The sequence below is a fragment of the Ranitomeya imitator genome, chromosome 5 (assembly GCF_032444005.1).
Source record: "Ranitomeya imitator isolate aRanImi1 chromosome 5, aRanImi1.pri, whole genome shotgun sequence".
Taxonomy (NCBI): domain Eukaryota; kingdom Metazoa; phylum Chordata; class Amphibia; order Anura; family Dendrobatidae; genus Ranitomeya; species Ranitomeya imitator.
In genome coordinates, this window is record NC_091286.1 from 122,146,219 (window position 1) to 122,162,495 (window position 16,277).

Consider the following 16,277-nt stretch of genomic DNA (forward strand, 5'->3'; position numbering starts at 1 on the left):
TGACGCACTTCTGCTATTGGATCTTACAGATCCTGTTGCAGAATCAATATACAAAAATAAACCTCCAATGGAGCCGTTTATGGGAGGTGTTAAATCTACATTTGTTCCACAGGTTGCCCCAGGCAATCCTGTGGATATCTTCGAGGCACAGGTTGTTAAAGAAATAGAAGCGCTTTTGTATCCGTCATTGCCATCAAATTTGTCTGAAACTGAAAATAGGGCTCTAAAAGAGATATTAAATTGGCAGGATACAGTAGTCCGTGCTTCCGATAAAGGGGGTAATATCGTTCTCCTGACAAAAAGTTATTACATGTCTGAAGCCCTTAGACAGTTGACAAATGATACGACATATGAGAAAATTGAAAGTAATCCTACATTAAAATTTCAGAATGAGTTGAGATCCCTTTTGAGGACTTATGTTGAGGGGGGTATACTATCAAAAAGACAAGCAGAAAAATTAATACCGGTTTTACCAAATAAGCCGCACTGGTATCATCGGCCTAAAGTTCATAAATCATCTATTGAACCGCCAGGACGGCCAATCGTTTCAGGGGTAGGCTCTCTCACTGAGCCCTTATCAAGATATTTGGACTGGCTCCTGCGTCCCCTGCTTCAAGATATACCCTCCTATATTAAAGACACCAACCACCTCTTACGTGTAATAAGGCACTTTACTTGGCAGGAAACCTTCAGTTTAGCTTCTATTGATGTAGAAAGCTTGTACACCAGGATCCCACAAAATCTAGGAGTTAATGTCGTAAGAGAGATTTTACAAAAAACACCAACAGACGCCCAGACCATCAGTTTCATCTGTGATAGTCTGACTTTTGTCCTAGAACATAATGCCTTTTTGTTTGACAACCAATGGTATATACAGAAGGAAGGGACAGCCATGGGTACGTCAGTCGCATGTACCCTGGCTAACCTATATTTGGCATTTTTTGAGGACAAATATGTATATTCGGAGGATAATCCCTACCTGAAGCATATAAAATTATATATTCGCTATGTGGATGATATCCTGGTGGTATGGGACGGCTTGTTGGATGACTTTAACGATTTTGTGCGCTTTTTATCCAACAATAATTCTATGAATATGAATTTCACCTCCCTGTATGGGAATCAGTCTCTAGATTTTTTAGATGTAAAAATCTCTATTATAGCAGGTGAAATTAATACAGAAGTGTACCGCAAGCCTTCTTCTTCTAATGCACTCCTCCATTATCAAAGCGCTCATCCTTTTTATACAAAACAGGCTTTGCCTTATAGTCAATTTTTAAGGGTAAAGCGAATTAACAACACGACAGCAGGTTTTAAGAAACAATCGCAACAACTATATAAGCGCTTTGAGAATCGAGGCTATCCACGCCCTCTTCTTGATGCGGCCCTGATGAGGGCGGATAAGGAAATCCCCTGCCTTAAAAAATCGGTGTCCCAAAAAAATACAAGTGAAGTTAAACCTTTTGTTTTCAGTTTTAAATTTGGCCCAATGGATACACATATCAGGTCCATAATAAGGAAGAATTGGCATATCTTAGGTAGGGATGAAGTATTAACAGATAGACTTGAGAAGGGCCCTTTGTTTGCTAGTCGCCGTAGTAGAAATATAGGGGACATCCTGGTACGTAATCGTATTACTACTGACCATACAAATTGGCTCAGCAGGGATACCCCCAAAGGCAACTATAGATGCGGACAATGCAATATTTGTACACAGCACATAACGGGTAACACGATACAGATAGGGCCAATCAAGCATGTCGTTAAAGATTTCATCTCCTGTAAAACGGCTTATTTAGTTTATGTCATTTTCTGCCAGTGTGGTTTCTTTTATATAGGTAAAACTATCCGTCCCCTATACATTCGTATAAAGGAACATTTTTCCTCTGTACGGACAGGTAAAGGAGTCCCCCGCTTAATTAATCACGTTAGATCATGCCATGCAAGTGATATTAAGACCTTACGTTTTGCAGGCATTAATCGGGTGTATCCACCTCCTTATGGCGGGGATATGCATCGACTTCTTTTAAAATGCGAAGCCCGCTGGATAATGCGTACCAATGCTACCGGCCCTATGGGGTTAAATGAACGCCTTGATATGTCGGTTTTTTTGTAAGTGGTCTGGAATTTATTGTATTTTGTACTTCCTCTCCCGTTCTTTCTTATTGTAATTGTATTTAGCACATCTCATGTTTGTATATATCTCTTTTTTATATTTTTTTATTGTGTGATAAGCACTCTCTGTAGTGCTTGCCATTTTAACATTGGTCACGTATATACGTCTGGTGCACGGCTGATGAGGGGAGGTATTTTCACCTGTTTTGGGTCTTTAAGTTCCTCCTCCTCATCCCCGTCTGCCATAGGACCTGTTGAAGCGCTTGCTGCGCGAAACAGCTGTTGTCCCGTTTTTCCCGAACACATTTTTCTCCCGTCCGCTCCTCCTTGTAAGATGTCTCAATAAAGATTACTTCTTCGTCCGTATCGAGGAGTGCGCTCCACTTTCTTCTTTGGCATTTACAGTGACTGGCTTTCCATGGATGCTGCACCCTCTTAGGACTGATTGCCTGGATGTTTGGAGTCTCAGCTTTCCGGACAAGCTCCACACACGAGGGGTGAGTGCACTACAGCGGTGCTGCGTCTTTTTCTCTTTTGTTTTTTGTGCTTCTATTAACGGCATGCGGTTGAACTCGTACAGACCCATGGGGAGAATGAAGGCAGTCTTTGCTCGATCTTGTTCAGACATGGGGACTTACTAGTAGCCACTGGCGAGGTCCAGTGTCGAGAAAAACCTGGCTTTCCCCAGAGAAGACGGGGACTCCTCAATCTGGGGCAGCGAGTACGAGTCCCTCACTGTACAGGCGTTAAGCTTTCGGTAGTCCACACGGAACCGCAAGGTGCCATCTTTCTTTCGTACCAACACAATTGGGGCAGCCCACGGACTCTGGCTCTCCCGGATCACAATGGCCTGCAACATCTGATTCAACATGGTTTTTCACTTCCTGGTACAACTGTGGAGATATTTGCCAGTAAGCTCTCGTATGGGCACGGTGCTTCTAGTTGTTATTTCATGCGCAATGGCCGTGGTGCAGAGAAAAGCATCTTTGTGGAGGGCGAAGACTTATGCTTCCCCAGCAGAGCTTCTACATGTCGCACCTGAGCAGGTTCGAGTTCGGCCAGTTCATCCCGCATTTGTTCCAATATGGGTCAGCCATGATGTAATGACACTGAAATGGAGTTCACTGACACAGTCCAGGAGTCTCCGGGTTGTAGCTCCAATTTCACTGTTCGACGGGGCATTACTTCTTCTGGTAGGTTCATGATTTGGGCCACCATACTTCTGGGAACAACAGTAATGTCCTAATCTAAGTTAATGCACCACACAGGACCAGTTACTTCCCTTACACTGGCGAACGTACTACTAGGAGTCCCGTGGGTAGTGGTTCCGAAGAGGATGGTTTGATTTGGACCTCAACCCCCTCCAGGGGGACACAAGCACGAACTGGCAGGGACAGCAGTGTTTGTCCTAGTGGAAGTACAATTTTGGTGGAGGCCAGAACAATTACTTTTCCTAACACTCCCCCCTCATAGTTAGACTCCTGTACTCATGCCAGTTGTTGGAAAATTCTTCTCTGTGGTGTGTGTGGCCCCCATTGTTTCAGAGTCTCATTAGAGGGGCCTCTGAGGAGAAGGCTTCCAAACTTCAGCACATTCATCCCCAAGGTGACATCGGATACATAATTCACCTCTCCCTATGTCAGTACCACACCTTTCCATCCCAGGTCTTTCCCACAGATGGACACTTGCATCCATACCACCCCTGCGACCGGGATGGGTAGTTGGTTGGCTGCCATTAATGTTATCTCAGAGCCCCATTCGGGTCAGTTTGCCTAGGGAAAATGTTGCCGGTAATAAGCCTCTGGCATTGTTGTCACCTGCGAGCCTGTGTCCACCACGCATCGTACTGCACGTCCGTCCATTTCTGCCCATATCAGAGGGCATGTTGACACTAAACTTGCGGGACTTCCACTACTTCTCCTCACCTGTTCTGGCTCCTGGCAGCATCCCCCCGGCTTGGAGCCCTCATGTTTAACGGGCGACGAGACGTTACTCTTCCATGGCGAGGGCACTCCCGTGCAATGTGTCCGCTCTCTCCGCAGTTGTAACATGTGATAAGCCTCAGCCGGCAAAATATTCTGGAGTCATGGCGGGGTTCCGGACCTTCCCTGCCCTCTGAAGGGTTACTGGTAGCCTCCGTTTTTCTCGCTGTCAGTCAGTTCTACTTTCACACTCAGAAGTTCTCTTCTCAGTTCTTCTACCCACTGGGGTTCAGCAATAGCATTTACAGACACCCCCATGCTCTGGACCTTCCCCACCGGGACTGTCACCCCCTGCTCCTGTTCACGCATGCGTGCCTCACTCCCTACTTCAGGGAAAGTCATTTGGGGGTTCACCCGTACATGTACTCGCAGGGCTTGCTTTGTCAGCACGTCTCTCTTGCCTGTCACTAGGTCTCGTAGCATGTCTGTGGGTCCTACTCCCCTGCCGTCTTTCCTAATAATTGTGGTGTGTAGCTCTTGCAAGGCATTCATATATTGGGTCACGGTCTCCCCGTCCTTCTGCATCCTACTAAAAAGTCATGTTCTCAGTTCCCCTACATCAGTGGGGTCCCCGTGTCTCTCCTCCAAGATCTGCAGCACCTTATTAAAGGTATCCCGGTTTCGTGGTGTCAGTAACATTACTGAATCCCTGGCTTCTCCGTCCAGGGCCATAATGGCCACCTCAGCCTCCAGCGCAGGGGTCATGGGGTGCATTCTCATCATGCCTCATCATGCGATCTCCTGATCCGTGCACACGGTAAGGCAGGGGTGATGGTAGGCAGCGCATAAGAAGGAGAAGAGAGTTCAGTGATCAAGGCCGCAGTAGGAGCACACAGTCCAGCGGACACAGGCACGGGCCGGTCCTCAGCAGGCACTGCAAGGATGGACTAAGCAGTGCCTCCGCGGTGGTGAGCGGAGCAAAGGTTCGTACACTATCCTGGTCACTACCTGGTGAGGAAGTCTTTGGGCTGAGGGTAGGGCGCGTCGGCAGTCTGGCTAGCTGGGGGTATAGGCACAGCTAGCGGACATGGGTCCATGAAGAGGGAGTTAACTGTCTTTCTACCCGCAAGTTCGGTCCCCGCCAAATGTCCTGTCTTCCCGCTCAAACTGCTATTTATATCGGACCCGCCCCATCAGTCAGGTGCCCTGTACTACTCCGGTCAGCAATCTCTTCCCCCTGCAACACTGGTGACAGCCCCTACGGTTCCAGCCCAGACACACAGGAGAGGCCTTAACTTGGCTCTCCTTCCTACATATACTGCACATGTACACACACAGATACACATATAGATGTATACTTACCAGGTTCTGCGGCTTTACTTGTACAGATCCATTCCCAGGACAGTGCTAGAAGCAGCCATGATGAGGACACAGACACACAGGGCTGCAGGCATCTTCCTGGTCCAGCTCTGACCTCAGTCTGCTGTGCTGTAATCGGCCCCTCCCCCTCTCCACTTCTAACCTGACTGCATGGAGAAAGAGACAGGGGCTGGAGAGGGGTTTGGGAGAGATGCACTGGCACTACAGAGGATGCACAACATTATTCACTGCTGTACACCCTCTTGTCACTTCATAAAGGAGCTGCAGATGTAGGGGGCCTCCTTTGAGTCAGGGGCCCCAGGCGTCTGCCTGCCGCAAACACCAACCCTTAGTATTAGGCAGCATGTATCAGAAGTCAAGTTCTCAGTCATCAATTTATAACCATTGGAGCATATATCTGTGGCTGTGTTTGCTGTGGCTGCTCAGCCTCAATGAGTAAAAATCATATTGTTATGTTATTACTTTGTAATTGTATTGGTTCTTGCTGAAACTACCACTATCTACACCAGTTGTCACTACTATGGGGTACTCTGAGTCACTGCTGTGCAGGGTACTTGAGCACAACCTTAATCCTTTAGATCAGGGGTCTCAAGCAGGCTGCTTGCGGGCCACATGCGCCCCCTGGGGTCTCTTAATGTGGCCTACAGGCACTGTAGACCCCTTGGTATCCCTGCCCGGTTCAGAGGATCTGCTGACTGCAGCATTTTATTTCAGCTGAATGTGTGTCCTTAGACGCACAGTCACTTGAAATGATGTATCTGCTGTTGTGGGAAGTGGGGGAGCAGCAGCGGCAGAGCTGCAGGTCACAGGAGGTCAGGGCCGGCTGCCACAGCTAACCCCTATGCCCACTGCTAAAAGAAGTGAATATTCACTGCTCTCCATGACAATGGGAGTGATGAGCAGTGAATATTCATTCCCTTATTTGGCGGGCACACATGATCGCCCGGCCACAGGAAGCTGGCAACTGTTGCCGCCATATAAAGATCAATGAATATTCACTGCTCTCCACTGCAATAGTCCCAGCACAGGGAGAAGTGAATATTCCGTCAGCTGTCCTCTGCTTGTAAGCAGCACACGACATCACTGCCATCTACTGCTTACAAGCATAAATCAGCTGCTGGCATTAGAACAAGATGCTGTGAGGGAGCACAGGGAAGGTAAGTATGATGGTTGTTTTTTTTTTAATGTTTTTCTGATTGGGGCCATGCATACAAGGATTGGGATGAGGGGGCGATGCATACCAGCATGGGGATGAGGGGGGCATTCATACCTGGATGGGGATGAAGAGTCCATGCATACCAGGATGGGAATCGACGCCATGCATGCCGGAATAGGGATGAAGAGACCATGCATACCATGATGGGGATGAGGAAGCCATGCATACAGGATAGGGATGAGGAAGCCATGCATACCAGGATAGGGATGAGGGGGCCATGTATACCTGGATTGGGGATATACATACATATCTATCTATATATATACACACACTACAGGATGGGCCATATTAGTACAGAATTGACCACATTTTTGGCTTCACTTTTTTTTTCTATTTTCCTCCTTTAAGACCAAGGGACATAAGGGACATAACTACAATATGAGGACCTGGATGGGGACAAAAGTACAATATGGGTACCTGAATATGGGGACATGACTACAATATGAGAACCTGGATGCGGACATAACTAGAATATAGGGACCTGGATGGGACATACTGTATATGCAATATGGGGACCTGGATGGGGACATAACTGCAGTATAGGGACATAACTATAATATGAGAACCTGGATGGGGATATAACTACAATATGAGAACCTGGATGGGGACATAAATACAATATGAAAGAAAAACAGACTGAAAAAAAAATCACTGATAAAATACAATAAAGTGTTCAGGGAATGAAATCCAGAAGGGATTTAGAAGTGTAATTATTCATTTTATGTCCAATAAAACATAGTAAAGATTTGAGTCCGAGAAAATTGCAGCATGCTGCGATTGTCACCGATTATTGGATCGGACTCACCAATGCAAGTCTATGGGTGCGATGAAAAATCGGATTACAAACGAACCACAAGTGTGACTTTAAAATCGCAAGACTTCTCCAGGTGACAGGAAATTGCATCAGGCATTGTCAGGAAGCTTTGGCATGCAAATTACCCAGGAACAGATTAAAAAAAAAATGGAACAACGCCTCCACGGATTCCTACAAGCATGTTGAGGCTTACTAACATCAAAATGCTCATAGTTCTGGTCCAAGAGAGGCCTGAACTATGGGATCAGAGAGATGCCCACAATGCCGACCGGGCATGCAAGGTGGCAGCGTGGAGAACAATTTGTTGCCAAATGTTCCCAGGTTGTGCAGACAGATCTCGGGAGGACCAGGAGAGAATTAGTAAGTAAAATAATGTCAAAATGTTCAAATAGAACTTTTAAAATGTTTCTGCAAACTTAAATGTACAATATTCCTATGTTATATTGGATTTTAACCCCTTTCTGACATGTAACGTACTATCCCGTCGAGGTGGGGTGGGCCCGTATGACAACCAACAGGATAGTATGTCATAGCGATCGGCCGCGCTCATGGGGGGAGCGCGGCCGGGTGTCAGCTGACTATCGCAGCTGACATCCGGCACTATGTGCCAGGAGCGGTCACGGACCGCCCTCAGCACATCAAACATGATCGCGGTGTGCCAGCGGTATAGGGAAGCATTGTGAGGTGAGGGGGCTCTCCCTGCGTGCTTCCCTGAGACCCCCGGAGCAACGCGATATGATCGCGTTGCTGCGAGGGTCTCTTACCTCCTCCTCCTCTTGCAGGCCCAGATCCAACATGGCCACGGCATCCGGGTCCTGCAGGGAGGTGGCTTCACTGCGCCTGCTCAGAGCAGGCGCCGGGAAGCCAGAAGAAGTGCACGTCAGATCGCTGATCTGACACAGTGCACAGCAAAGTGTCAGATCAGCGATCTTACACTATAACATGATGCACCCCCTGGGTCAATGTTATAGCGTAAAAAAAAAAAAATATTCACATGTGTAAAATAAAAAAAAATTCCCCAAGAAATTCCAAAAAAATAAAAATATTCTTCCTATAAATACATTTCTTTATCTAAATAAAAAAAAACAATAAAAGTACACATATTTAGTATTGCCACGTCTGAAACGACCCCACCTATAGAACTATATCACTAGTTAACCCCTTCAGTGAACATCGTTAAAAAAAAAAAGAGGCAAAAAACAACGCTTTATTCTCATACCACCAAACAAAAAGTGGAATAACACGCGATCAAAAAGACTGATATAAATAACCATGATACCGCTGAAAACATCATCTTGTCTCGCAAAAAACGAAGCCGCCATTCAGCATCATCAGAGAAAAAATAAAAAAATTATAGTCCTCAGAATAAAGCGATGCAAAAATAATTATTTTTTCTATAAAATAGTTTTTATCGTATAAAAGCGCCAAAACATAAAAAAATTATATAAATGAGGTATCGCTGTAATCGTACTGCCCCAAAGAATAAAGCTGCTTTATCAATTTTACCGAACGATATAAACGCCTCCCCCAAAAGAAATTCATGAATAGCTGGTTTTTGGTCATCCTGCCTCACAAAAATCGGAATAAAAAGCGATCAAAAAATGTCACATGCCCGAAAATGTTATCATTAACAACGTCAACTCGTCCAGCAAAAAACAGGACCTCACATGACTCTGTGGACCCAAATATGGAAAAATTATAGCTCTCAAAATGTGGTAATGCAAAAAATATTTTTTGCAATAAAAAGCGTCTTTCAGTGTGTGACGGCTGCCAATCATAAAAATCTGCTAAAAGACCCACTATAAAAGTAAATCAAACCCCCCTTCTTCACCCCCTTAGTTAGGGAAAAATTAAAAAATTAAAAAACTATATTTTAACTATAACTGTATTTCCATTTTCCCATTAGGGTTAGGGTTGGGGCTACAGTTAGGGTTGGGGCTAAAGTTAGGGTTAGGGTTGGGGCTACATTTACGGTTGGGAATAGGGTTGGGATTAGGGTTAGGGGTGTGTTTGGATTAGGCTTTCAGTTATAATTGGGGGGTTTCCACTGTTTAGGCACATCAGGGGCTCTCCAAACGCGACATGGCGTCCGATCTCAATTCCAGCCAATTCTGCGTTGAAAAAGTAAAACAGTGCTCCTTCCCTTCCAAGCTCTCCCGTGCGCCCAAACAGGGGTTTACCCCAACATATGGGGTATCGGCATACTCAGGACAAATTGGACAACAACTTTTGGGGTCCAATTTCTCCTGTTACCCTTGGGATAATACACAACTGGGGGCTAAAAAACAATTTTTGTGGAAAAACAAAATATTTTTTATTTGCACGGCTCTGCATTATAAACTGTAGTGAAACACTTTGGGGTTCAAAGCTCTCACAACACATCTAGATGAGTTCCTTAGGGGGTCTACTTTCCAAAATGGTGTCATTTGTGGGGGGTTTCTACTGTTTAGGTACATTAGGGGCTCTGCAAACGCAGCGTGATGCCTGCAGACCATTCCATCTAAGCCTGCATTCCAAATGGCACTCCTTCCCTTCCAAGCCCTCCCATGCGCCCAAATGGTGGTTCCCCCCCCCACATATGGGATATCAGCATACTCAGGACAAATTGGACAACAACTTTGGCAGTCCGATTTCTTCTCTTACCCGTGGGAAAATAAAAAATTGGGGGTGAAAAGATCATTTTTGTGAAAAAATATGATTTTTTTATTTTTACGGCTCTGCATTATAAATTTCTGTAAAGCACTTGGGTCAAAGTGCTCACCACACATCTAGGTAAGTTCCTTAGGTGGTCTACTTTCCAAAATGGTGTCACTTGTGGGGGGTTTCAATGTTTAGGCACATCAGTGGCTCTCCAAACGCAACATGGCGTCCCATCTCAATTCCTGTCAAATTTGCATTGAAAAGTCAGACGGCGCTCCTTCTCTTCCGAGCTCTGCCATGCGCCCAAAGAGTGGTTTACCCCCACATATGGAGTATCGGTGTACTAAGGACAAATTGTACAACAACTTTTGGGGTCCATTTTCTCCTGTTACCCTTGGTAAAATAAAACAAATTGGAGCTGAAGTAAATTTTTTGTGAAAAAAAGTTAAATGTTCATTTTTATTTAAACATTCAAAAAATTCCTGTGAAACACCTGAAGGGTTAATAAACTTCTTGAATGTGGTTTTGAGCACCTTGAGGGGTGCAGTTTTTAGAATCGTGTCACACTTGGTTATTTTCTATCATATAGACCCCTCAAAATGACTTCAAATGAGATGTGGTCCCTAAAAAAAATGGTGTTGTAAAAATGAGAAATTGCTGGTCAACTTTTAACCCTTAACTCCCTAACAAAAAAAAAATTTTGGTTCCAAAATTGTGCTGATGTAAAGTAGACATGTGGGAAATATTACTTAAGTATTTTGTGTGACATATCTCTGTGATTTAATTGCATAAAAATTCAAAGTTGGAAAATTGCAAAATTTTCAAAATGTTTGCCAAATTTTCATTTTTTTCACAAATAAACGCAGGTAATATCAAAGAAATTTTGCCACTTTCATGAAGTACAATATGTCTCGAGAAAAGAATGTCAGAATCGCCAAGATCCGTTGAAGCGTTCCAGAGTTATAACCTCATAAAGGGACAGTGGTCAGAATTGTAAAAAATGGCCTGGTCATTAACGTGCAAACCACCCTTGGGGGTAAAGGGGTTAAAAATGTGGCCTCCTATTCAGCTAAACCGTTTAAAAAGTAAGACACCAGATTGTTATGTGTTAATCTTTACACAATATAATTTCTAGATCCCTGTATGTTGTCCCCATTATTTCAGAAATGCAGTAATTCCTGGACAAAACAGAATTCATCATCTTTCCCCCATCTCACTCTACCCCTCCACCAGACCTATCCATCAATGTCAATGGCTGCTCACTATCCCCAGTCCCACACGCCCGATGCCTCGGGGTGATCCTCGACTCTGCCCTCTCTTTCAAGCCACATATCCAAGCCCTTGCCTCCTCCTGTCGTCTCAAACTCAAAAATATTTCCCGGATCCGTGCTTTCCTTGACCGCAACACTGCAAAAACGCTAGTGCATGCACTTATCATCTCCCGCCTCGACTACTGCAACCTCCTACTCTCTGGACTCCCCTCTAGCACTCTGGCACCACTCCAATCCATCCTACACTCTGCTGCCCGACTAATCCACTTGTCCCCCCGCTAGTCCCCAGCCTCTCCCCTGTGCCAAGCCCTTCACTGGCTTCCTATCGCCCAGAGACTCCAGTTCAAAACCCTCACACTGACATACAAAGCCATCCACAACCTGTCTCCTCCATACATCTGTGACATGGTCTCCCGCTACCTACCTACACGCGACCTCCGATCCTCCCAAGACCTCCTTCTCTACTCCCCTCTCATCTCTTCTTCCCATAACCGCATCCAAGACTTCTCCCGTGCTTCCCCCATACTCTGGAACTCTCTACCCCAACACATCAGACTCGCGCCTACCATAGAAACCTTCAAAAAGAACCTGAAGACTCATCTCTTCCAACAAGCCTACAGCCTGCAGTGATCCTCAACCTACTGAACAGCCGCACAGCCAGCTCTTCCCTCTCCTAGTGTATCCTCACCCACCCCCTGCAGACTGTGAGCCCTTGCGGGCAGGGTCCCCCCTCCTTATGTACTCGTGTGCCTTGTTATCATGGAATAAATGGCGCTATAAAAATGTATAATAATAATAAAATAATAATAATTCCAAAATTTAGCACACAACAAATGTGTTGCTTTTCTTGTTGATGTTTTGCCCATATCTTAGTCAGTATATAGGTGAATGCTTTGGCCTTAAGTAATAATAGATGTCCTTACCCATACCTCAAAACATCATCGTAGTAATTTTCCTTTCAAGTATGTTGTGATGAAGGTCCTTTTTCCCCCTGATATAGTTACTACTTTTGGATTATTTATCTGGAGCTGATTATCAAAAAAAACTATAATTTTTGTAATGAATGCAAAGTAAATGTTTTTATGCTCAGAACAGATCCATATTTGTGGTTAAAACACTTGTGTTTTGTGTTACATTGCAGTGAATGATGTGACAAAGCGTTGGCGCAGCTGAAGGGACTCATATAGGAGGGAGAGACAGCTGCGGGCCCAGAGTGGAACGGATGCAACCACCAAGAGGAAATACCTCTACATCGACCGCCTGATTTTCCTAGCTCCGGTGATGGCTCTGAGACCGTAAGTGCAGGCCTTTATAAAGGTTTAGATTCTATTTTGGTGTCAACTAGTAATGTTTTGTTTTTTTTTGTTTTTTTATTTCATTATAAATATAGCACCGAGTCAAACCTTACAGAGAGGGAGACTGCTTCCGACTCCGAGGTGCAAATAGATCCAGTGGGTGATGTTGATGAGCAGGCTGGTCCTCCATCGCTTTCAAGGTGCACCCAAGCGCCACCATCTCCACCACCAAGATCACCACCACCACTGCAATCTGCAAACCAGGCAGCACATCCAGAGGAACAGGGCATCAGTAGCAGCCCCACTATGCCTCTGGATGCCTCTCCCCAGGCTTCAGCCATCCCACGGCGAGCCTGGAGAAGGAGAGAGGTAGCAGCTTCTGGCACAAGGAGGCAGGTGGACAAAATTGTTTTAGATTATTTGGCCACAGCTGCTCATGATGATGGGGAAGAAGCTTATGGACGCAGTCTGGCACGGTATCTCAGGGCTATTCCCCGTGAGTATAGGCTGCGTACCAGAGGGGCAATACAAATTGTCCTGGATGCTGGCACCCCACCAAATAATCCCAGCACTGTATTTAATTTTTTAGAAAGGTGGCAGCTTTCAAATGATAATCAAATACATACGATGGGAAGCCAACAAGTGCAGGGTGAATCAGCCTCTCATCCTCCTCCCGCTCCTCCTCCTCCTGCACAGATGCCAACACCTCCGCCATCAATCCTTACAAATCCTTACAAATGTGCCTCAACAGGTCCAATATATGGGCCATAGTGCACATGCCCATTATGGCCACTTGCCCATACCCAATGTTGTAGGCTGGCCACAACATGGGTATGGGCGACATGGCCATATTGGGGGATACAGTCACATTGGGCAGCCCTGCACTCAGGATAACCAACAACATTTACAAAATTATCCTTACCAAAACCCACAACTGGATCCTGACAGAATCCAACAGAATACAGGTCTGTCTGCCAGCATACATGGTGACACTGAGGTTGTCCAGCAACATAGCCAAACCACACAATCTGGACCACCGCCTTCCCCACCCCCGACATACCATCAGTTGTAGGATTTCTTTTGTGACACAGTGAGTGCCTTAAATTTGGACCAAGGATATTTTGATGTTATCTTTTCTATTTTTTCCGAAAAATGTGATTGTAACATTATGCCATATGTTTCAAATATGGTTCTTTAATTTTTTGTTTAAAAAAAATATATATAAGAATTAAAAATTATAATTCAAAATGACTGCTTGATGATGTTATAACATGTTATGTAATTTGTTAGATAAAGCTAACAGGAGAGCAGTAGCAAAACAACAACAAATAAAAGTTAAACTTTAAATATTTTATGATGGCAAAATCAAAAAACACTACCTAGATAATGCATCCTCTTGCCAGGGAGTAGCACCCTGAGGTGAAACAAAATAAGTAGTGAAAACATCACGTACTTTAAGTCCAGAGAGGGGACGATGGGAAGGGATCACATGTGTCCCAGGCCTAGACTCATTGCCAGACACAACATCAGCACCATCAGATGACGAGCATTCATGGGTGAAGTTGTGTAGGACCACACATGCTTGGATTACCACATTTACAGTAGCTTCACTCAGCTGAATGGCTGACTGGAGTACCCGCCACTTGGCACAAAGAATCCCAAAGGCGCACTCCACCAGTCGCCGAGCACGTGATGGTCGCAAGTTAAATATTTGGCGCTGATGGTCAAGGTTTCTACGGGGATTTGGCCTCATGACATGACAGGTCAATTGAAAAGCCTCATCTGCTACAAGTATATAAGGCACCGGTTCAAGATTGGAGTCTGGAAGCTTAAGTGGTGGTAGGTCCAACTCATTATTGCACAGCCGCCGACCCATAATGGAAGACTTGAAGACCCTGGAATCTCCAGTTCTTCCATAGGCCCCAATATCTACAATTATAAACCTGTACTGACTATCGACCAGGGCCAACAACACTACAGAAAAATATTGGTTATAATTATAGAATTGAGTTCGGCGGCTTACGCACACGGATGTGCTTTCCATCCAGGGCACCAATACGTTGTGGAAACTGGCACGTGTCCTGAAAACCACGGGATATGCGCAACCAGTCAGCCATTTTTGGCTCTGGCATGACCTCTAGATGAAGCCGGGACCACATTTCTGAACATGTTGAGCGGACAATGCCTGATATTGTTGACGTGCCTATTAAAAATTCTAAATGCAGAGCTGCATATGAAAGGCCAGTTGAAAGGAAGCTAAAAATAAAAATAAAAAAAATTGAAAAAATGCCAACAAACAACAGACAAAGCATTGGTTACATTTTTACACTGGCTAAGTTTTAAAGCATGCCTGCACAACATAAAATTAGACGCCATGGCTTGTTTTTATAATACGCAAGCCTATAATCTGCTACTTGTTGTTAAAAAAAAAATTTTTCCGAAAATTATACAATAAGTAAGGTTCAAGGGCAGGAAAGTTACTATGCTGATTGAAACATCAACATATCGTTGTCAGACATGCCGTAAAGTAAGGATACGCCGCTCCTCAGCAGAAATAGCTTTGCGCATCCTGGTGTCTTGAAACGTGATCCCAGGGCGCACAATCTCCAACAAAATATCAAACGTAAGAATGGTCATCCGACAATATTGAAAAAACTTGTCCGGATGGCTCCGCAGAGACAAGTATAGACTGTGAAAATGGCCTTTTGTTATCCTTCACCTCAAAAATGGATGGCCCACATTCTTCTCCGCCTTCTCGGATCCACAATCACAGGGTATGGCTCCCCAAAACCTCAGGATAAAACCCAATTGTAAAGCACCTGCTCAGTGGTGTTAAATGTCAGTCTGTCTTTCATGTTTGCCACAAAGCAGAAATAACACAAACCAAGCAAGGACTCTTCTGCAAAGTTTGGGGGCTCATGCCTGTTGTAGAGGCAATAAATAGAGGTGTGGCTGATGATTTAAATTACTTTCAGACCTAATAACCGTTATTTGTCCATTTTGTTTGGCGCCGACAAAATATCGCAAGACGGATGTCAAATGGATGTCAAACGGACACTCAGATGCGATAAAATCGCATTCTCGCATTAAAATCGGATGACAGACGGATCACTGTTCAGGAAATATTTGTGCGATTCTTGTCCGTCTAAAATGGACCGATTTTTTTTTTTTTTTTTTTTTTTTTTTTTTTTTTTTTTACACGTGTGTGACTCCAGCCTAAGGTAGTAAATCCAAAGTAAGTTGCAGGGCACAGCACTAGATGTCCTTCAGGCTTATTTCTTGGGCTAGCATTTTTTTCATTTTATTATATTTATGAGTTTATTGAAATCACTAAGTCCCCAAACTTTTTTTTGCACTTGTAAGGCTACTTCATGTGAATTCGATAAGAATTGGTAGAAAACAAATGTAATAGTATGTAGCATCCTCATTTTGAAACTAATGTCAATGTATATAAATACAGTTGTGTACATGCAGGGGTGAACCTAGCCTCTCTGCTGCCTGAGGCGAACGGAAAAATGGCGCCCCCCACCACAGTCCCTGCTGGAGGGGGGGCGTGAAGGAAGGAGGGAGGGAGGAGGGGGGGCGGGCACTTGACCCCGGAGTTTTATAAAAAAATAAAAAAAA

The 16,277-nt window shown here is 44.7% G+C and overlaps 1 long non-coding RNA gene across 1 annotated transcript in view; it reads left to right on the top strand.

Annotated features, from left to right (window-relative positions):
* The window catches only part of LOC138681534 (uncharacterized), a 100,552-nt gene extending 86,655 nt beyond the window's left edge, over nucleotides 1–13,897 (top strand). The window contains exons 2-3 of the long non-coding RNA XR_011321925.1: nucleotides 12,500–12,653; nucleotides 12,749–13,897. This is a non-coding gene — a long non-coding RNA (uncharacterized lncRNA). The remainder of the gene's footprint in view (nucleotides 1–12,499; nucleotides 12,654–12,748) is intronic.
* Nucleotides 13,898–16,277: the final 2,380 nt, after the last annotated feature.